The 24,080-nt window shown below is 39.0% G+C and overlaps 1 long non-coding RNA gene across 1 annotated transcript; it reads left to right on the plus strand.

The window, feature by feature from the left end:
* Nucleotides 1–10,767: 10,767 nt before the first annotated feature.
* On the plus strand, nt 10,768–17,382 carry LOC121077363. Its single transcript, XR_005823996.1, has 4 exons — nt 10,768–10,962; nt 14,152–14,268; nt 17,136–17,191; nt 17,345–17,382. It is a non-coding gene; the product is annotated as an uncharacterized LOC121077363 (long non-coding RNA).
* The last annotated feature ends 6,698 nt before the right edge of the window (nt 17,383–24,080 follow it).

Raw genomic sequence — 24,080 nt, forward strand, 5'->3', positions numbered from 1 at the left:
GTGTGAAATTAGAGGGCAGGGAAGCCAAGCGGTTGGGATCCCTTGCTAGAGATGCAAGCATTGACAAAGCAATTGGAGATGGAGCACGATCTCACAGCCTCTGGAGGCGTCTCCTGTTAGCTGTGAAGGGAAGGTATCCCTACAAGGAAGAACTTGTATGTGTACCAGTCAAGTGGACCACCATGGAGAAGGGAATTCAGTACCTGAGGGAATTAGCCGTACGGGAAGTAATTTATAAGGACTTAGACGATGCACAAACATCCACAGATCCAGATGAAGTCCAGTGTACTCGACCCATATGGCGGAAGTTTGTACGGAATGCACCATCAACATGGGCCAGCACATTGGCAATAATAACCTGGAAAAACGGTGAAGATCCCACAGTGGGTGACATGGCTAAACAACTCCGGGAGTACGAAGGAAATCTCTCCTCTTCCCTACAGGCCTGCGTCTCGGCTGTGGAGAAACTCTCTGAAGAGGTCCACCAACTTAAAGAGAATTTATATTCCCCCCCACCCGAACGAACCAGTGGCCACCAACTAAAAGAGAATACTTTGGAGAAACTTTTTGAAGAGGTCCAGCAACTTAAAGAGAGTGTATTTTCTTCCCCACCTGTACAAACCAGCGTCTCGGCTATTAGGGGTAAACGTGCATCCGTGCAAAGAAGACAATATGGTGGGTACACACCCCGCACCACCCTGTGGTTTTACCTACGTGACCATGGAGAGGACATGAGAAAATGGGATGGAAAATCTACTGAGACCCTAGAGGCACGGGTACGTGAGTTGCAAAAGAAAACAATTGGGAGAAAGGGGTTCTCTGAAAAGTTTGCTGCTCCAACTTCTAGCAGGCAGTCTTTTAAACACAGAAATGAAGATTCTGACCAGGACTAGAGGGGCCCTGCCTCCAGCCAGGGGGAGGAAAGGGACAACCGAGTTTATTGGACTGTGTGGATTCGATGGCCTGGCACGTCTGACGCACAGAAGTATAAGGCTCTAGTAGACACCGGTGCACAATGTACTCTAATGCCATCAAGCTGTAAAGGGCCAGAGCCCATCTGTATTTATGGCGTGACAGGGGGATCCCAGCAGTTAACTGTATTGGAAGCTGAAGTGAGTCTAACCGGAAATGAGTGGCAAAAGCACCGTATTGTGACTGGCACGGATGCTCCGTGCATCCTTGGCATAGACTATCTTAGAAGAGGATATTTCAAGGACCCAAAAGGGTTCCGCTGGGCTTTTGGCATAGCTGCCTTAGAGACAGAGGACATTAAACAGTTGTCTACCTTGCCCGGTCTCTCAGAGGACCCTTCTGTTGTGGGGTTGCTGAGGGTTGAAGAACAGCAAGTGCCAATCGCTACCACAACTGTGCACCGGCGGCAATATCGCACCAACCGAGACTCCCTGATTCCCATCCACGAGCTAATTCGTCAACTGGAGAGCCAAGGAGTGATCAGCAAGACCCATTCACCTTTTAATAGTCCCATATGGCCAGTGTGAAAGTCTAATGGTGAGTGGAGACTAACAGTGGACTATCGTGGCCTGAACGAAGTCACGCCACCACTGAGTGCTGCAGTGCCGGACATGCTAGAACTCCAGTACGAACTGGAATCAAAGGCAGCCAAGTGGTATGCCACAATTGATATTGCTAATGCATTTTTCTCCATCCCTCTAGCAGCAGAGTGCAGGCCACAGTTTGCTTTCACTTGGAGGGGAGTCCAATATACTTGGAATCGGCTGCCCCAGGGGTGGAAACATAGCCCTACCATTTGCCATGGACTGATCCAGTCTGCGCTGGAGCAGGGGGAGGCTCCTGAACACCTGCAGTACATCGATGACATCATTGTGTGGGGTGACACTGCAGAGGAAGTTTTCGAGAAAGGGAAGAAAATAGTCCAAATCCTTCTGAAGGCCGGTTTTGCCATAAAACAAAATAAAGTTAAAGGACCTGCACGAGAGATCCAGTTTTTAGGAATAAAATGGCAAGATGGACGTCGTCAAATCCCAATGGATGTGATCAACAAAATAACAGCTATGTCTCCACCAACTAGCAAGAAGGAAACACAAACTTTCCTAGGTGTCGTGGGGTTTTGGAGAACGCATATTCCAAATTACAGTCTGATTGTAAACCCGCTCTACCAAGTAACTCGTAAGAAGAATGCTTTTGAATGGGGCCCTGAGCAACGACAAGCCTTTGAACAAATTAAACAGGAAATAGTTCATGCAGTAGCCCTTGGGCCAGTCCGAACAGGACCAGATGTAAAGAATGTGCTCTACACCGCAGCCGGGGAGAATGGTCCCACCTGGAGCCTCTGGCAGAAAGAACCTGGGGAAACTCGAGGTCGACCCCTGGGGTTTTGGAGTCGGGGATACAGAGGATCTGAGGCCCGCTATACTCCAACCGAAAAGGAGATATTGGCAGCATATGAGGGAGTTCGATCTGCTTCGGAAGTGGTCGGTACTGAAGCGCAGCTCCTCCTGGCACCCCGACTGCCGGTACTGGGTTGGATGTTCAAAGGAAGGGTCCCCTCTACACATCATGCAACTGATGCTACATGGAGCAAGTGGGTTGCACTGATTACTCAGCGGGCTCGAATAGGAAACCCCAGTCGCCCAGGAATCCTGGAAGTGATTATGGACTGGCCAGAAGGCAAGTACTTTGGGATATCATCAGAGGAGGAGGTGGTCCGTGCTGAAGAAGCCCCACTGTACAACAAGCTACCAGAAAATGAGAAGAAATATGCCCTGTTCACTGATGGGTCCTGTCGTATTGTTGGAAAGCATCGGAGATGGAAAGCTGCTGTATGGAGTCCTACACGACGAGTTGCAGAAGCTGCTGAGGGAGAAGGTGAATCGAGTCAGTTTGCAGAAGTGAAAGCCGTTCAGCTGGCCTTAGATATTGCTGAACGAGAAAAGTGGCCAGTTCTCTATCTCTATACTGATTCATGGATGGTAGCAAATGCCCTGTGGGGGTGGCTACAGCAATGGAAGCAGAACAACTGGGAACGCCGGGGCAAACCCATCTGGGCTGCTGCATTGTGGCAAGATATTGCTGCCCGGGTAGAGAACCTGGTTGTAAAGGTACGCCATGTAGATGCTCATGTGCCCAAGAATCGGGCTACTGAAGAACATCAAAACAACCAGCAGGTGGATCAGGCTGCTAAGATTGAAGTGGCTCAGGTGGACCTGGACTGGCAACATAAAGGTGAATTATTTATAGCCCGATGGGCCCATGACACCTCAGGCCATCAAGGTAGAGATGCAACATACAGATGGGCTCGTGACCGAGGGGTGGACCTGACCATGGACACTATTGCACAGGTTATTCATGATTGTGAAACATGTGCTGCAATTAAACAAGCCAAACGGTCAAAGCCTCTCTGGTATGGAGGACGATGGCTGAAATACAAATATGGAGAGGCCTGGCAGATTGATTACATCACACTCCCCCAAACCCGCAACGGCAAGCGCCACGTACTTACAATGGTGGAAGCAACCACCGGATGGCTGGAAACATATCCTGTGCCCCATGCCACCGCCCGGAACACTATCCTGGGCCTTGAAAAGCAAGTCCTATGGCGACATGGCACCCCAGAAAGAATTGAGTCAGACAATGGGACTCATTTCCGAAACAACCTTATAGACACTTGGGCCAAAGAACATGGTATTGAGTGGGTGTATCACATTCCTTATCATGCACCAGCCTCCGGGAAAGTTGAACGATACAATGGACTGTTAAAGACTACACTGAAAGCAATGGGTGCTGGGACATTCAAAAATTGGGAAACACATTTGGCAAAGGCCACCTGGTTAGTCAATACTAGAGGATCTGCCAACCGAGCTGGACCTGCCCAATCAAACCTGTTACGCACTGTAGAAGGGGATAAAGTTCCTGTAGTGCACATAAGAAACATGCTGGGTAAGACAGTCTGGGCTACTCCCGCCTCAGGAAAAGGCAAGCCCATTCGTGGGATTGCTTTTGCTCAGGGACCTGGATGCACTTGGTGGGTAATGCAAGAGAATGGGGAGGTCCGGTGTGTACCTCAAGGGGACCTAATACTGGGTGAGAATAGCCCATGAGTTGAATTATAGTATGTTAATTATCATATAACACTGTATGTCATCGCTAACATGGTTGCTATGTATCATAGATGAAAATGGTGATTAATTAGAAGGTATTGGAAAGAGTGTAACCTGAGCATGACATAAATGGTATGGAATAAGGGGTGGATATCTGTCCTGGTTTCAGTTAGGACAGAGTTAATTTTCCTCCTAGTAGCTGGCAGGGTGCTATGTTTTGGATTAGAATGAGAAGAGCGCTGATAACATGCTGATGTTTTAATTGTTGTAGAGCAGTGCTTACACCAAGCCAAGGACTTTTCAGCTTCTCTCTGTCCTGCTAGCGAGCAGGCTAGGGATGCAGCAGGAGCTGGGAGGGGACAGACCCAGGACAGCTGACCCAAACTGGCCAAAGGGGTATTCCATACCATCTGACGTCATGCTGAATAATATATAGGGGTGGCTAGCCGGGGTGGAGGGGGGGGCCGGCTGCTCGGGGATAGGCTGGGCATCGGTCAACGGGTGGTGAGCAATTGCATTGTGCATCACTTATTTCGTACACATTATTACTATTAATACTATTATTATTATTATTGTTGTTGTTATTCTTTTCCCTGTCTTAATAAACTGTCTTTATCTCAACTCACAGACTTCACTTTCCCGTTTCTCTCCCCCATCCCGGAGAGGGAGGGGGGAGGGTGAGCGAACGGCTGTGTGGTGTTTGACTGCCAGCCGGGCTAAACCACAACACATGGTTAATGGTTCTGCCTCTTAATTACTCTAATTGAAGTTAACAGGTCAAGCTCTACTGTCAGCAACTGTAGTAGAGGTTGAGGATGCATCTGAGAAATGGTGATCCATTTCTTTGTAGGCTTGTACATGATGAAATGAATAAAGGAATTCTCTGAAGATATTTGAAGCTTGGAGAAATGATATTGTTTGTTAAGATGCATATGAACAAAAAATTAATTTGTTATAAAACATATCAAATGTGTTCTTAAGAAAGTTAACATTCCCATCCAGTTATTAGTATTCTTCTTAAGCCTGAAGTATCTTCAGAACTAACAGAAAGAACAAGACTGATCTTTCCACACATCACTAACTAACCATTCTATGCCTTGAAGTGCTCAATGACATTCACCCCTTTCTGTGTTTGTGTCCTGTACTGTAAAGCCATTTTTCAATTTTCAAGGCACTTGCTTTATTTCACGTCCTGTCCCAGCACCATAGTATTGCTAAGTATAATAAAAGTCATTTCACAAAGAACAACACAAACTATTTTTCTTGGAAGCTCAGCCTTAACAGCACTTTTCTCACTACTGCCTTCCAAGTCAAAATACTATAATATTAGCATAATGCACACGTATACATGTTTATAACCACAACAATTCAATAAACTTCCTAATAAAGTTTAGCTAGTCTTTCAACAAAGCATATCCAAATGGAAGGTGATCTCTGAAATATCAATAGGTAGCCTACAAGATATTTCTCATGCTGATGTCTCATGGAAAAAAAAAAAAAAAGTGAAGTCAGAAAACCAAATCAGTGGTGAATTTGATGAGCATATTAGTGTTACAAGAATTGTTAGTCTGGTTCATGCTGAATTAAAAAAAACCAAAAGATAAAGCTGTAGTTCCATTCAGAATGTAGATCAGTTCTTAAAATAAGAATTATTTGCCCAAAATTAGTCCCAGAATTATAAATCACCTACCAAGAGAGCCTGAATAGCACAAGTCCAGCTGCAAGCACTGACAATAGTTGTCAATTAAACAAATTCCTCCCATGCAACAGAGACTTTCCAGGCCAGTAGACTCCTGAGGAAAACTTCAGTAACCAGAGTGACCTTATATCACATCCTGAAATCAGTAAAAAGAATTCCAATCTAAAGTACATTGTAATTGTTTTCTGCTGATGGGACCACACTAGTTATTAACAGAAGAAACAAAAAAACTACTGTTGTCATGAGGCATGAGGTTAAAGCTGATCTGTAGGCACATCAGGATTTGAATTTTTTCCATCTTTAAAGGTAGAAATAAACACCCTGAATGGGTCTAAGGAGCTTAGGCAGTACATACCGCAAAAAGCTAAATAATGTATAATCAAAGTACTAGGTCAAAACTTGTTTTGGATTGTTTGTTTGCATGAAAAAAAAAAAAGTATTTCCAAAGTTGTGCAGTCAAGTAACTGGCATTTTTCTAGTATGACTAGGAAAGAGACTATTTTAAATGAAAACATTATTAAATGAAAATAGATAATGATTATTTGTATTAATTTTGTCATTTCTGTAATAATTCAAATTGCCAAGCATGAGAAGCTGTGGGTGTTAAGTGCCTGAGTAATAAATCCATGATCAAAATGAACCATAATGTATGCATGAGGGGATGACAATGTGATGGTGAATGTCTCTTTGGCCAGTCAGAGACTAGCAGAAAATAAGAATTTTTAGAATTTGAAAGTATTGTGGGAGGGCGGTTTGAAAGTAACTGTGATGCCAAAGAAGAGCACTTTAGATAGTACTTGTGAAGCAGAGTTGAAGTTCCATCAGTTTGCAACCCCTGACTTTCATCTGCAGATAAAAGAACTTGATACTTCTTCTACCTGCAGCTCAAGTGTGAGTTCAGTCTTATAAACTGAATTGAACTTCTGATTACAAGACACTCTGTCACTGCTTATAAATCTCAGCCTGAGAGATTCTGAATGTTTGTGTCTTCCCCTAACTTTGTTTCTATTTATTTTGTTTCTATTATTAATATCACAGGAACATTTGGCATTCAAAATTAGGGAACCATTATTTTCAACATAATGTAAAACAAAGGTAATTCCAGTTTTAGAAACAAGACAAAAGGTAGGAAGGAAAAGTATTACATGATGCTATCTCTGGTTAGTTAAATTGTATGAAAATTGTATGATTTCATTCTAACATGGGATATTACATGATCAGGCTCATAATGTCATAGTATTGTATTATCACTATGTATTTTTATGTCTTGTGGTTTTAGGGAAGAAGGTGTTCAAAGCTGAGTGTCTCAGCTTTTTACAGCGATATATCAGGAACTCAGCACACATTTTCGTAAAGGTTTCTGACCCAAACATGGGTTCTGCTAGAACCCATAGGTCCTCCTATATTTTATTAGCATGCATAGATATCAGTCAAACATTTTAACATTTATATTGAACAGAATCCATAAAAATAGATTCTGTAAAATACCAAAAGGCTCTTCTCATACCCTGTTGAAAACAATGGCCCTCAGACATCACACAACGAATCCTGGCTTTTCTGCATAATATGCCATAGTCCTCATTTGTAGGTTTGTAGAAAGCTTTCAGCTTTGCCAATATTTTTCAGAGTTGATTCACTGAAGATACAGGTGAATATATCTATATTTATTATTTTAGAGAATTTCATCTCATTAGAGTTTGTATTAATAAGTTACTGAAGGGGGAATAGGTTATATTGTATATATATTCTGTGCAAGTTTTCTATATTTCTGTATAAGTTTATGCATTTCATAAAGTCACAGGAACTTCATATATGACAGATCACATTTAAGTTCTTTGCTATTGATAGGCTTATTCAACCATTTTGTTAAAACACCGTATGGAATAATGAGCCCTCTAGTGGTTGTTCATCATCTTAAATTCCCATTATAATGCTCTGTATTAACTAACACAATTAAAACAAACAAACAAACAAACAAGAAAGCCTTTCTTTTTCAGTAGCAGCACAATTGTTGTGGTTTTAACTCTTGAGAATATTATCATCACTTTTCTACAAAAAGGAAATTAAATAGTAAGAATTGGACTGGTTCGGTTCTAAAGCTTGAAACGAGTACCAGTAGAAAGGGATTCAGGATTACACCTGCATGAGGCATGATACTCTTCTGTAAGGGAATTTGACTTTAAATACCAAGAATACATCTGATTCTGCAAAAGGCAGCAATCAAAAAAAAAAAGTCCAGTGATGAAGGGGTATTTGGTCACTGGGGACTTGGAGGGGCCTAGATATATCAAGCATTTTTTACTTCATATATTGATAGAACAAATGCTAGAGAAAATTTTCAAAGTTTGTGGAAAGGAAGAAAGGAAAGAAAAGTATTGTGTGCTTTCCTGTTAGAGGAAAAACCTAGAAATAGGTTTAGCAGTTCTCTGATGAGATGGGGTGGAAAGGAACCATCTAAGTTGCAGCAGTCACTGGACTGAAATTAGTGATAAATAACCTGACTTACGTTTTCTTGAAATGTGTAAGGATTGCATTTCTGAGAAAGAGCTGACATATAAACAAAAGATTATTTATTTATTTATTTATTTTTGTCTTAAGCCGATGTAATGCAAAATGTTTAAAGGAAATAAGAAAATATATATCTTGTGCAGATTTAATATCTCTGCTTATATTCCCACCTCAGCATTCAGACGGCTCCTCTAGTCAGTGGCTCCTTTATTCTTACTACATCAAAGGATGCATGCTAACAGTTTTAAGATGCAACAGGAGAAGTGAAAGGGTTTTTCTTTTTCAGGCCAGTTGTGCCGTGACTTCTAAATAGCTCAGCCCCTTTTAGTTTCATTAGTCTGTTTTACAGGTCTTAGAAATATTTACCACTGAGCTCTCTAAATTTATCAAGGCTCCGAGCTCATATGTCCCTGTGCATTTTAACAGCATGACAGAGGGTCTGCATTATGCTTCAGAGCTAGCTGCTTTTTGTTTTCTCCCCTGGTTGATTGCTGGGAAGAGTTTTTCCACATTCTCAGCCTTGACACAATCTTTTCCTGTCAGGACAGGGGCTCAAGGCTGCAGTACTCACTACAGGCATCTTACCCAGTACCTTGTATTGGACTCAGCAACTGATTTTTCCATTTAGAAATTCTGACTGATGGTGGTAAGAGGCACCCAAACTATTTTCTCAAAACAAAGCATTCTTTAACAGAAACAGGACGAAAGGGACTAGCAGAAACTGCACTGTGCTTGCATAGCTCCAAAGGAGTGGGCAGACCTCTGGAAGCATGTAATTGAAAACCAATAAAGGAGAAAAGAAGTAACCAAAATATTTATATCCCAGCTTGAAAACATTCTTACAATTAATGTTTTCAGATCCATTTGATGATGTTTATAAATTCCAAAGAGTACAAATGTCAGCAAGATAAACAAAAACTCTAGATGTTGAGTCACACAAACAGAATAAGGTACAGTTTTCACATTAAAAGATTCTTTTAAACCTTTATCCTAATACTATTGCATGCTCTCTCCTATTTGGGCAATGCCACTCTGAGGCGTTTGAAAATTAAGTAAATGAAACAAGATACATTTAACATATATTTGGAATGTGTATAACTTTACCTGTGGAGGTATTTTCACTGGTATCTTGTGAATACAGAATACTCTCCGCTACTACTTGGCAGGGAGGTGAAATTATATGGAAGCTAGTACAGCATAATTGATGCCTGTGTAATTGGTACTATTAAAGTCATTGCCTGTATTCTGATAACTATTTTGTAATACATCAGAAACCTGGCAGAGATGCACAATTCATTTGAATGGTGCAAGGTCAAGTTCAAAGCATTCTGCTGAAATAATTCTAACAACAGAGTAACATCTTACCAAAGCACTTATTTCTGTGCTGAGATCCTAATGCTATCCAGAATTCTTTAATTTCTTTTGGTTGAATGGTTTTGATATCTGGCAGGTCTGCTCCTGCTCCCATTAAAATATGAAGCAAAAAATTGTGCTGTCTTAAATCAGTCACAGTAATAAGGGATAAAGATCAACACGTTTCAGTCTGAACTTTGCTAGTTAACAGCTGTCACTATGTGGGATTTCTAAGGACTTGTTATTTTAATCTGTTGAAGTCATGTATCAGAAACCAAAAGTAGAAATTACTCGGTCCCTGTTTCTCACATCCTTATTTTTCTTTAATTGATAATATTTTTAGTTTTATTTTATCAAAAGAACAAGAAAATAAAAGTTCCCATTATTCTCATGAGCTTGTGTGAAGTCAGAGCATGTTAATAGCAGGTGATGCAGCAGAAGGTATAGAAGCTTGAGTTCACATCATGAAATAGAGTATTTGTGACAGGCTGTCCTCTTGAACCTTTTTACTGTACCCCAAAGACAGAAATTCAAGGAAGACATCTAGTTCAAGAAAGAAAATTACAGTGATAACACAGGTGGCTACCAATAGTCATATGGATTAACGTCAGTTCTCATTTATTTAACTGCCGTAATCTGTTTTCCTTTTTTTTTTTCCCCAATAGTTCAATTTCTTTTTTCAAAAGAAAGTTCCAAAATACGTTATAAGAACTATAATTTTTAAAATAACAGTAATACAAAATATTTTATGGACCTCACTTTTGGGGTCATAAGAACATAAGCAGTTAGTTTCTTCCTGCATTTCTTAAATGTGTTCTTTTCTACTTCCAAGACAAGTTGTTTCATGTAATAACTGTTAAAAGTGAATGTATGTGTGTTGTAGTTTTAAACATATTAATAGTATTTAATAAATTACACAATTTATATATTTTACTTTGTTATTAAGTATGTTTTATATTTTATATTACTAAGTCTTTTAGAGTGAACTCCCAAAGAACAACAGAAATGCTAATGAACCTGTAAGGATAGCAGGTGTTGGTAAAAGCAAGTTGTTAACTGGGCGAGTAAGCGTGAAGGCATCCAGTTATCAGCTACTGAGGGAGATGGGGAATTACCTTTTACTCATTAAATTTTCTCAGTGTTAAATCTTACTTGCCTGTCAGTAAAAACCTGGCTTAACTTAGTCTAAGGAGATTCTAGAGTTAATATAAATATTCATATACAAATATGTAGTCCTGTTTGAGGTTCTGAAACCTTCATTCGAAGAAATTTCTAAAAACAGACTTCATGCTATACAGCGCTATACTTATGTTATCTCTGGAGGTAAGTGGGGAACTAGTTTAAGAAGGGAGTAGTATATGCCCTGTACTTCATGGTACTGCATCTGTAAGTGCTGTGTGTTGTTTAGCATAGGGCTTGTTAAGAACGGTGCTCGAGGTTTACTTTCTAAATTTTCTTATTATGTGCACACTTGCAGAAATGCTCATTATTCTGTAAAAGAAGTCTATAAAAGCCTAGAGGAGAATTCACCTTGAGCTAGGAAACTCACTTTGTGAGATCTAGGAGATCTATGTTTGTAGAGAGCACAGGACAACCAGTGACCAAACTGCCCTAAGTATTCATCTGCATACTTTCTAAAACACTGTTTAAATGTCACCAGTAGTTGGTATTTTGAGGCTATTTATTGTGTAGAGATTGAATTACACCGGGTTGTAAACATGCAGATAGCACACACGTAAGGTAATGTCACAGAATAGATGTGTGCAACCTTCTCAGCTGAGGCACCTATCTGTTTGATTTTATATGAAAACATGGTAAGTACACAGCACTAAACACACCTGGGCACATTTTTCTAAGGCTTTGTCCATTCCTGTGTGTGTGGCTAACTCCTTTCTATAGAGGTTTTTTTAAATGAGATAAATTGTGCTATACATTAGCATCTGCATTCTGCAATATTGTCTTTTGTTGACAAATTACTTGTATTTTTTATTGGGAATAAAAAATAGAATTGCACAGCAGGTGGCAGCACAGGTCCTGCTTGACTTCAGCCTAGTTTGCCCCTCTGAGAAAACTCAGTCACCAGTCTCGTGTTGGTTACAGCTATTAAACAAATCATCTTCGAAGCAGATGATTTTTAGCAAAGAAATAGAAATGACCTGTGTCATTGCTACAGTACAATGAGTGCTTTCTGAGAAGCTCACTGGAGACACAAGCAGCATAACTCCCTGGCAATTTGGGGTAGAGCTTGCTGCAAAGGTACGTTTTATCTATGTAGTACAAGCAGAGTACTGCTACGCAGACCCCTGGATATGTCTGTCTACATGTTAGCAGAAGGAGAAGGTTTTCACAATGTATTTAGAAATATGTAAATGTGCTCTACTGTTTTCTCTTTGGATTTTTGTTCCCCAGCTAGTTGGCCCTTGCTTGCCATCCTTGGGAAGGGGTAATGATGAAGCAAAATGCTGATAATCATACCAGCTTCAATTCCATGGAATTTGTTACTATATTTGCTCTGGGGTTTGGAATCCAAACACATGCTCCTCGGTACACATACAAGAAAACAAATTTCAAGAAAACAAAGCTCACCTAGCTTCCTGATGTTGTCCAGTAGCTTGCACAGGGTGCAAGGTGAAGGTAGCTTGCAGCAGGATCCTGCCAGCAACCACAGAGTGATCACACTCAGTTCCTAGAGAGATGATGTTGCTTTTTCACTGTTTAGTTTTTTGGATGTTGAATGGCCTGAATAATCTCAAATATTCTGGCTAAGCTGTAAGGAGGAGAGTGCAGTAGTCTAAACCTTGTAGAACCCAGGATTTTAAAATCAGATTCTGAAATTTAATTCCCATGTGCATCTCTCACTCCTCTCTTCTCTGATCCTTCAATAGGGTGTGTGCTGGGGAAAGCGCAGGGGGCATAGTTCAGATCATCTTTGTGAATGAGGTGGTCTGCTTTGAAATATCTTGGACCGGAATTCTCAAACAGTCCACTCATCAGCTCTAACAATTGTACCCATTCTGTCTCCAGGTATGCCTAAAAAATGTAATGATGACATTGAAGATTACATATGGTTTTTCCTTTTTCAATTTCCTTACCTAGCCTGTGGGGAAAAGAAGCAGGAATCCTTCTGGGAATACTTTGATCATCAGTTAAAACTTGATGGCATTTGTTTTTGGGTATTCAGGGCAGACATTTTAATCTTGCTTTGCTAAAACCATTTATTTACTTAGTTATACATTTGCCTGAATCACACATTTCAGTATCTGGCTAAAGTATCACCTAACACTCAGAAGACTTATGAGATTATTAGGCTTACTCAGTATTACTGTAGACCTCCTGTGGTACTGAATATGGTTTGCTTCTTTTAAACTTTTTAATCCAGTATTAAGAGGAATTGTCATTAAGTTATAATAATTAGCCTAAAGTAAAATCATTTTTATATTAACAGCACAAGTTGCACTCTGATAGCACACAGTGAATAAAACAAAGTATGGATAAATTAAAATTCTGCTTGGATACTTACTTCCAGCTCTCTTGATGGAACAAAAAGGCCAGCTGAATATTTTTAAGCAGTTTTAACTTTTGTTTTGATGTTTCACTGTTCAAATTCTCAGGAGAAACTAAAAAGAAACTGAAACAGCCAAACAGAATATGTAGTCTGACACAGAAACTTAGTCTACCAAGCAGACAGAACTATGTTTGTAACTCCTGAGTTCACAAGTCATTAGTTTATAAATTCGTGTGTAAATTAATCATAGTGATTATTTGTAATAATAGAAGAGCATAAATCCATTATTGTTAAGTCACACTTTTGAGGAGTAAAGGCATAAGGACAAATTTTAAATATGCTAATATTGGCATAAACCCAGAATAATTCATTTAACTTTCGTAAAAGTACTTAATCCTCACATCAAAATAAATAAGCATAAAATCTACATCTCAGTTCCCTACATGGCAAGGTGATGCTGCTTGATTCAGCAATCATCATTGGAACAATTGAAATGAACAGACAAAATGGATGAGATATATTAATAAGTATATAGCTATTTTAATAACTGCTTTATCATCTTCTTTTCAAAATATGCCAGTACCTAATAAGCTGTCATGTTTAACTTCAAAGAGAGACTAAATCCTAACAATGCCTACCTGATAAATACATTTAAAATCTGATGAGGTAACATCATCTGAAGCAATTCATTAGTTAATGTGTATATACATGACAGGTCTCATGTAGCAAAAAATAAGAAAAAAACATTGAGAGAGTAGAAAGTATGTATATAATATTCTCTCTTTATAATACATTACTGTAAGTAATATCTTATACAGAGCTGCCAGATAGTTTTCATTTGATGATGTTTTATGTGAATATATTGTTTATGACCCTTTGTTAGTAAGTTATAACCCACTTGCTAAAATTCATATGGCTAAAGGTATGCAATTATATATAATACAATTCCTAAGAGTTTTGTGAAAATCAATTATCCCTAAGAATGCTCTTCTTTTTTATATCCCTAGCAGGGGGAAAGGCAGCAAGAAGAGGTAAATCCTTATCAAGCAAGGATTCCATGGAAGAAAAAGAGCTATGGATTCAAATCTACTTCAAAGACAAACAAAACAAAACAAAACAAAAAGGTAAGCTTTGTTAGACCTGTTGTTCAGAGGACTGCTTGTTTATTCCGCATAGCAGTATTTCAGTCTATAGACTTTCTCTGCTGTGGTCAGCCATTTCTGAGAAAGGAAGTGACCATCAGCATAACATCGAATAAGGATGTAGCTTTGAATTTTCTGCCCTTCAACAGCGTTGTGTCAAATGCTCAAGCTGAACTTTCAGACTTCCTATATGTGGTATTAAAGTCAGAGATGTTGCAGTATTTCTGCATTCTCTGTACTTCATTGGCTAATGCTAAGAAGCATTTCAGTTTAAAATGGTACTTGGAAATAGGAAGTGTTACAGACACAACTGTTAAGACATAGGTAAATGCTTGGCTGCCATCAATACTACCTGAGGATAGATTGAATGGCAATATTCAGAGAAGAGTAAAACTCAGCAGCACAGTGTGTACTAGTAGCATTCAAACTGGAACTGGAATGGCATATAACTACAATTGAATCAAGTGAAATCAAAATGCAAAATCAGAGCTCTAATTAATTGAAAATTGGATAGCTATTGCAGTCCTGTAGTGTTCAGTCATGTCAGAAATGTCCCTCCACTTCCAGTCATCAAAAATATTTCAAATTTACCCTTCAAAGTATTAGAATTAAAATAAGATGAGAGGATTTTGGCAATCCAATTAATCTCATTGTATTTGTTGGTTTGTTTTGACATCATACTCAGCCTGATGATATTTGAGCACTCCTTTTCCTGAGTCAAGGAAGTCAAACATGAAGGCAAAATTCCAAAGGAATACAGATTGTTTCACATTACAAGAAGATAAAGTTGTGCAGTTTGCAAAGTCTATCAAACGTACATAGATACTACTTAAAAACTATATCTGTCTTACAGATCCTCCAGGTATTGTCTTCTAAAACCTTTCCCATTAACATCCCTGAAAGTAGTCTCTAGTGAATTGACATTCACCTCTACTCACTGATAGGAGTCCCAGTGCGAGTTCTGTCAGAGTGTGGATGTGCTGCAGAGTATGGCTGGAGGCTCGGTTTCCAGTGGTGCTTTCATGGGATGGGAACCTACAACAACTCTTCTGTTCCTTTATTCATATTTGAAGGTTTCTAATCTACAAAGATATCACTAGACTTCCTTTTTGCCTTCCCTTTTACCCATGATCTCTAGCTAATGCTTGCTTTTTCTAGAGTTAATTTACAAAAGAAAGAAGAAAAAGCAGATGCTGCAATTGTGTCAGTATAAGCAAGTTGTTTCTTCTGTCACTGGGCAATATGAGATCTTTTGTCCTGCACAGGAAGAGACCTGGTCTGGAGGTGGCTGCTGAACCCTGGTCTTTCCTGGTTAATTGCCTTGATAAGCTGTCTGCTTACAGTGTTTTAACACTTCTGCAACATTTAAAATCAACATTGCAATCGTTTGTGCCCTAACTGCGAAGCTGGTGGGATGGCTGGTGGGATGGCTGCCTCCTCCTCCCAGGCAGCCAGACTGACAGGTGTGGTTTATGAAGCCTGGACACAAAACACATGCCCTGTGGCAGTACTGGAAGCTGGCAGTTAAGCGCAATAGGAGCAGATCGCGGGCTGGATTCACAGAGAAAAAGTTGGAGTAAATGACTTTACAATGGAGAACATTCAGGTATAAAACTATCTTTGATAGACAGCAGAGATAAAAAGGGGAAATGATGTTCTGTTATGTGCTTTGTGAGTCTCCAAATTATAGAATTGACCTTGTAATAAGAGAAATTTCCTCCGTGAGAAGGAATGAACATACTGCACATGACAGGTGTAGCCACTATTCTGGGATTTCAGAGCTTACCATAACATACATAAACCAGGTGTGAAAAAATGTATTAGAAGTGTATCGCATAGATTTACACAACCCTCTAAATCCTGAGAACAAGTGTACCACATACTCCGTGCCTGAGCTCTTCAGAGCCTGCTGAACAAGCCATGCACCAGAACTAGTGGATGCTTAAACTCTGAAGAGAGAAAAGTGCTGCCACTGCCATGCCCTTGCCCTAACCTGCTGGTTTAGGCTGATGTTGGTGCTCCTGACTTTTCTCCTGCATGCTTAAAGAAAAAATCGCAATAGTGCTGTTTGTGGCCTTGATCGGGAGGTAAGCAAGGCAAAGTTTGTGAAGCTCTTCTCTTGTTAGGCCCAGTGATAAAGTTGGAAGAAGTAATGAAAATAATGCTTTAAAACTTGGTAAGAGATGGAATTGCTCAGGCTGTTTGTCTAGGGAATATAATGTACCTTTTGTTACCCTGGCTATTTTGGCACTACCTTTTAATTTCCTCAAATTGCTACAAGTCTTTTATCTGAAGATGCTTTTATTGTATATTAATGAAGTTATCTAGGCAACGTGGGCTAAAGCTGAAACTCCCCCAGCATCATCCTTCTCAACTAGCATTGTCCAGTAAGAAAATAGGTCTGTAAGTGATCCTATTCATCTGAACAAAAAAGAAACTGTTACCGTGGTACTTGTCAGCTGGGTGTAATTCTGATACAGGAGCTGCCCTTTGGAGTCAGGTTCCATTACAGATAACGTGGTGGTGTCTACTTTCAGGCAGTTCTGAATTCTGACCATAAGACCAGCAAAAGCAGAGAACAGCTCAGAATGCAGCCATTCCCAACCCCAGCTCCAGTTTCTGCGAATATTCACAGCTAGGTTTTATTCACAAGCATTTACTTGTTCTGTTACTACAAAAAGAATAACAATTATTTCTGCAAATAATTTGTATTTATAGTGTTGTGTGAATAAATTAATTAATTCCAGCAATCAAATTGTAATAGTACTACTGACAAAAATGCAAGCATTGTCATTATTGTATAAATTAAGCATATTCCATTAATACTCTCATATATTATGTTTTTGTAGACCCAAGGAACAATATGCACAACCTGGTAGCAGCTACTGGTTTGACAAACTGTTGTGTAAGTATAATTCTCTTCTGTTTTAACAGCAAAAGGGAAGATAACATCCCAAATGCATGACTTTAAAACAGTCACAATTTTGTTAACTTTACCACTGCACTAAGGGTAAGGGATGGTGGATTAAAGTTCATTAAAAGTGCTTTATCTTTACAGATCTGAATGCTGAACCATATTCTTGATCTCATGGGAAGTACTTTTGAAGGTAAGAATTCAATTATCTTTTCAAAAGACACTGTGTTAAGGTTTACTTGGTTTACTTTTCTTCTTTGTATGTGACTTGTGGTTTTTTCACTGATAGATATTTTGTGTTTCACAAATGTTTATGAATGGAAACAGATCAACTTAGAAGCTTCTACGCAAAGGAAATGTTGACTATTTGACTGAAAAGTTCTACTAAGAATATAGGAACTTATTAGTCTAGCCTCTTTCTCCATGTAAGTGAGAGCCTGTAGAGACATATGTGGATGGGAAGAGGTAAAAGTGTATGTGGGGCATGTTTTGTGGGTGTCTTCTAAAGGGTTTGCAAAAGGTGACCAAGAAAAAAAAACATATTTATTACATTGTAATAGTGTAATATGTGCAATTGCTAAGGGGGTACCACCACGGCAAACTGTCTGGGGTCCATAAACAATATTTTAAAAGTCTCTTCTCCAAGCATTTGTGTACTTTTCTCAGTGGTCCACATGGCTATGGCAATGATTCTTTTGGACTGATGGGATCAACAATGTAGGGGTCAATAAACCTGCAAGGAAGGAGGATGTGCTAGAAAAGGCAAGATGTGGCTGAACATTTTGTTACAAAGACAGAATGAAAAGATTGCAATTTACATTCCAGCAAAATCCTAACATTTTGACAAGCTAGGTAAATGAGATTCTTTTACATACTTCATTTTGTAAACTATGACAGAAAGGATGGAAGATGCAAGGCTGCCTTGCAAAGGCTCCCTTACAAGTTTAGGAACAAGCTGAAGCGGAGCTGCTGGAGCATGTCAGGGCAAACTGACAACTTGTAATTTAGACAGGATCTGTAGAATAGTTTAAGATTGCAAGGCTACCCAGTTGCTTTAAAGCATATATAATACTAATGCCCTTGGGCTGTGAGTTTTGTGTTGTGACTCCATAATTTTACCCTCTGGGCACAACAATGTCAAACAGAAAAGGAAGGATGTCTGTGGAAAGCAGGATCAGTTTGTACTGATTCTTATAAGGATATATAATTACATAAACAGATGTTTCAAGTGTTATTTATAGTTTGATTAAAAAAATCACATAAGGGAGTTCGCAACAACAAGAAAAGTGTAAGACTTGCAGAAATAGATTGCAAATTTATCAATAGTTTCCAGAAATTTGTCTTAGATATGATGAATAAATAGTTCACAGTCTGCCAGTGCTAAAGACTATAAGTAGATTTATGTTGTGTTGGGTTTTTTTAATTATTATTATTTAAGAAATTAAACACTGATAAACAAAGAAAAATACCATTTAATCTGTGTGTAACTTTTAAACTGTTACATAGGAAGCCAGTTGTTCTAAAGTAAGTATTTCTTCATGCACCAAAACATGTTTTGGACAAAAGATTATATCTGACCTTCATGAATATCTGCCGATGTGTATTTCCCCCCCTCAGCCCCGCCCTCAAAAAAAAAAAAAAAAAAAAAAAGAATCACTAAAAATATATAAGCAATAAGTTGAGTCATTCTTATCTTACAACATTACTTCTCACATTACAAATTCTGGGGAATATGTGCACATGCAACTGTTCCTGTAAGAACATTTTGTATGGGGGCACAACAGAGGATTTTGTTTGTACTTGCCTATTACATATTCCTCTGAAATGTATGTGAAGTGGCAGCCAGCCTGCAGACACATGTGATTAGAACTTGTGTTACTTTTTTTTTAATTGCATCACACTTTTATAAAAACTGAGCTCAGATGACAAGTTGGAACACCGTTAAGGTGAACGGGTAGTTCTTTTTTTACTGTTTAGGTTCTAAATAATTAAAAGAAATAGGATATGGAAAAGGGTATTGATTGAGAGGTTGGCCTTGTTGTTTCTGTCAAGACAAACTTCTGCCATGGCATATGTAAACAGAAAACCTGTTGAGGTCAAGGTCCTCGCTGAATTTTAGTCTTTGCTCTAACAAACACCCAAAACAGTTTCATACTGAATTAGGGCATCACAGTGTTTAAAATATTATGATTCCCTTAAAGGAAATTGTAAGACTCGGGTGTTTCTAATGAAAAGAGTGTGGAATAGACTGGAATAAGGCAATATTTTAGCCATATTTTTAACTATAATCTGTCCTAATCTAATGGGCTCTTTATAGTAAGGCTGGCCTGTTGTAGCTATTACTAACTATGGTTGTGCTCTTTAGACTGAAATGTTTTCTGATTTTTTCACAAGATCCATTTTTAGAGACTTCTATTTACTTTCTTTTGACCATCTCTAGGAAGTACTGAACATATTTCATTATGTGGGAACTATTCAAAGTCCTTGCAATGACTGTTCAAAGTTCTCTCTGAAGTCCATAAAATCATTTTTAGTATTTTGTTTTGTACAGTGATCTGATGATTGTACAGTTGTGTATGTTCTACTAATAAGCATGTAAATTTTTGCACCAACATTATTAAATCCAGAGTGCCAGATCTTTCGTTAGATTTATTTTGGTATAGAACAGAAATACCCCTGTCAGTACTGTTTTCCTGTCTTAAAATGAATATTCTTCATGTCAGGAAGAATATACAATTCCATGAACATATAGTATCATGTTTGGGGTTTAGTACTCTGAAGCTGTGCTTCTGATGGGGCTTTTCAGTTTTGTCATAAACTGTACATCAAGACAATGTTGAAACTGCATTCTCCTTTGACTTTATGTAGTGTGCAAGCCTACTGATCTCAGCAGTACAGTAGATGAAGCGCTGATTTGATCCATGATCATTAAACAACTAGGTGCCCGCTTGGACAGAAAAATCAATACTCAAGCCCAAAAGTATGACAATGCATGCTACCATAGGTATGGTATCTTGAAGCATACTGGACAGTACATATTGATAGGTCACGACTAATGAACAGTATATTGCAGTCTCTGAAGTGCTGCAGATACTTGGGTCTTGTGAAGCATAGCAGATATCTTGGTAATACTACAACGGATTGCCTCTCCTGCTGCCTAAAAGACAGAAAATTACTGCCAGCCACTACCCTGGAAAAGAAAGTAGTTCTAAACTCCGCATCGATCTGAACAAGCAATGAAAGCGACATTTTTACAGAATACAAATGTTATGTCTGCAAGTGGGTACACGTTTCTGTTTCATGCATGGAATATGGCTTAAAAACAAAGATGCAATTATGTAATGTAATTATATGTTCAATGCTTGCAAGCCTACATAATGACCCAAGAATGAGAAGCCAGATTTGTACAGCTCAGGGTAACAAAAATGATTAAAGTTTTTTAGTTCAGGAGACTAAAAAAGAACTATCAAACTTTGTCTTGACTTCCCCTCTCCTCCTTCCCCAAAAAGCATACAGTGTGGTGGCTATAGATACTAGATGTAATAAAGAATTATTCCCTCTTTTATATTCAAATTGGTTACTTTACGGCTACTGTTATAAACAGATTTGCAGATAATTTTCCATTCTGGTTTCATGTATAATATAATAGTAAGAAGGGAATTGAACTAGCTTGAACAAAAAGTGTCAAAGAATGAAGCGATTCGTAGCTTCCGAAATAGGCCTCTTTAAACACCACCCTTTATTTAAAAAGCCATCTTTCAGTTCTCCCCTGCTTGAAATTTCTCCTTGAAATGTACTTCTTTGGAGGATCAACAATCCTTTTTATCACCAAATTTGTATGACTGACTGCTATGTTATTGGTGTTGTGTCCTCTTTTAAAACCTGAGTCAGTTTAAAAAGATTTAGAGAGAACAACAAATGTATGTTATTCCTGATGAAAGGAGATAATGTGGAGGTCTAGCATGCTTCATCCTTTTTTTTTTTTTTTTTAACTATGTGCCTAAGTTAATTGAGAAGTAGCAGAAACACAATTAAAAAGAAAAAAGAACACATTAAGCCTTTACCAGCCTAAGGCAAAACTGAGATAACTTTCTTTGGAGAGTGTTTGCTAAGAAAAAAGGCAAAGGAAGCTTATGTGCAAAGTTAGTTTTCTGCTGTTTTGATTCTAACTGTACACTGTGTAAAAACAGAATTGCATCACAGAAGTACTTGATTTCACCAGTCGCTGCTCCTAACATAAACAACCCAGGAGCCTTCAAATATTGATTTACTACTTAGATTAAAAGAGTTAAAATTATGCAATTCCCTTGCTGAAGCCAGGAATGAGGTGAGAAACTATTGACTATTTCAGAGGTTTCATCTCATCATAGGTGAAAAACAGAGATCTTTTAGATTGGCCTTAGTCTCTACTCAACATACCTTTCTCTTGCTTCTTTTTGACCTCTGTGATAAAGATGAAAATTAGGGGTGGTACAGGACAATTCCACCATCTGGGAAGTTCTGTTATACTGATAACACTCCACTGAAATCATTGTTGTTTTTTAGTTACTGGAAAGATACAAAGCAGTTGCGATGGGAGACAAAGAGATCCCTTTCATTCAGATTTGTTTTTAAAGACAGTGTGACATACTGTTGCATTAAGGCAGTTACTATTTTTCTTCATGGACTCCTGAAATATTTGCAGAGGAGTTTCAGCCCTTTTGTAATAAATGTAAACCTCCTGACAACAGGTTTGCTTTTCTTAGCTACCTTTTTGGAAGCCTTAGGACATATTCTACTTACCCTCAGTGTATTGCTAGTTGACCCTAACTGTTTATTTATAGAGAGCAAATAAATCTATTTCTGATTTGTTTTCAAAAGACGATATAGGCAAGTTTTCAAAGAATGCATTTAAATGTAACTATTTCTTATGACAAATAGAAGACCAACAGCCACATCAGTAAATCCTCCATACTTCAGTCAGGCATTGGCATACCTGTAGCTACAGGAAAGGCTGCCCATGGTGCTGTTTCTAGAACCTGCCCAGAACAAGGCGCATTTTGGCTCTTCACTTGTACACCTTGTCTTTGGCAAGCTTAATTTAGGACTCATTATCATAATTGTAACCTGACAGGTTATCTTTTTTCTGTATTGAACCAAATTTTTTCTGTAATTAACCTTTTTGTTTTTTCTGATGTTGCTGAAATTATCAAACTGACTTAGAAGCTCATCCTTCTGAAACAAATAAATTCCAGAGTGTGTAGTTCTTGGTGGTTGCTTAGTATCATCTTATAAACTGGGCTCCTTTCAACCGCTTTTTTACTTGACGTAAGATACTATGACTTAAAGAGATGTCATATATTTATCATACATTAAAAAATCAATATTTTAACTGTGTGCAGAAGTTATAAATTGTGCCTATTACTTTTGTTTAATTAAAGTTTTCTCTCTTTTTTTTTTTAAGTAGGTCTTAATGAAAATAGGAAAAAGTGATTTAAAATTACAAAAAGTAGTTCTGAGAGGTGAAAATGCAACCAGATGTACGCACTACTTCAGGTGATGGCATCTCTTGGCAATTTATTCATTTTACTAAACAGGAAACCATTGGTATTGAACATGATAGTAATAATTTTTAGTTTTTTAAATTATTTTTGCAGAAAAACGATAAAGCCTAGACCATCTAAAATGTAGAGTTCCCACTTCTCCCATCTTGGAAAGAAAACAGAACTATGGAAGAGACGCCAGAAAGCAAAACAGATCATCAGAGATTCAGAGGGGCTCTGCAGAGGTAACAGGGTTGTGGGGCTGTGGATGTTTCAGCCGATCTGCCCTACAGCTGCTGGGGACGGTCACAATTTCTTGCCTCTGCCTGCAAGGGGGCAGGGTAGGTCCCATCTGGTTCGGCTCAGGAACCAGCTCACTGCAGGGCCAGGCAAGTATCTCTGTGAGTATGAAGGGCTTTTGTCTTATTCTTTTAGGGACAGCTGCTAGCCCAGCCCTAACAAATCTGTCAGGCCCTGCAGGCACGGGAAAAGGCTAGAGGAAAGGGAATGTGGAGAGCATACCTCCTGTTTAATGGGAAAACTGGGGGGTAAAAAAAAAAAAAAAAAATGAGGAGGGAGTGTGAGGATCTGAGGCTCAGAAATGATTTCAGGGAAGGACATTTTGTTGAGCACACAAGACCATGCCACTGAACCTGAATGACCCACTGGCCTTCCTGTGGCACTCAGGACTGCCTTGTCCAGGGCCGAGGGGAGGTTGAAAAGGAGGTCCAATGACTTGGTGAGGTCTCCTTTTAGGAGGGTGTGAGCGAAGAGTTGCAGCCACCACAAAACACACAGCACCTGAAATTGACGTGGGAGCAAGAATAAGCAGTGTGAGGTAGAGGGATGGGAGCCCCAGCTTAAATTTCTTTGAAGTCCCAGGTCACTGCACCTGGAGAACACTAGACTTGTCAGCCTAGAAGAGAGATGGATGAGGTATTAGTGCACAGAAGCTGTGGCACAGACCTACAGAACAAGGAGTGACATGGAGACAGTTATGAGAGAGCAGTAATTCATGGATAATTAGCACAGAAGTCAAGGGATATCAAATGAAAATACCAGACAGAAGGCTCAAAACATACAGGAGTGATTTTCACAGAGCATGAAAACTGTGGAATTACATCAGGCTATAGATTATAGGGATTAAGAAAGCAACTGGATTTTTCTTCCACAAATTTGTCTATCAAGGGCAGGAATATGCTACTTTTAGCTAAAAATCACTGAGCTGCAGACTTCATTTTCTTCCCCGGGGGTGCCAGCCCCTGCTGGAAGCAGCAGACTGTACCAGCCGGTCCTTGTTCTGACCCAGTGTGGCCGTTCTAGGGCTTTGGGTGGCTCCCACACAGAACATGCTTCCT

This window comes from Cygnus olor, chromosome 13 (assembly GCF_009769625.2).
Source record: "Cygnus olor isolate bCygOlo1 chromosome 13, bCygOlo1.pri.v2, whole genome shotgun sequence".
In the NCBI taxonomy this organism is placed as follows: domain Eukaryota; kingdom Metazoa; phylum Chordata; class Aves; order Anseriformes; family Anatidae; genus Cygnus; species Cygnus olor.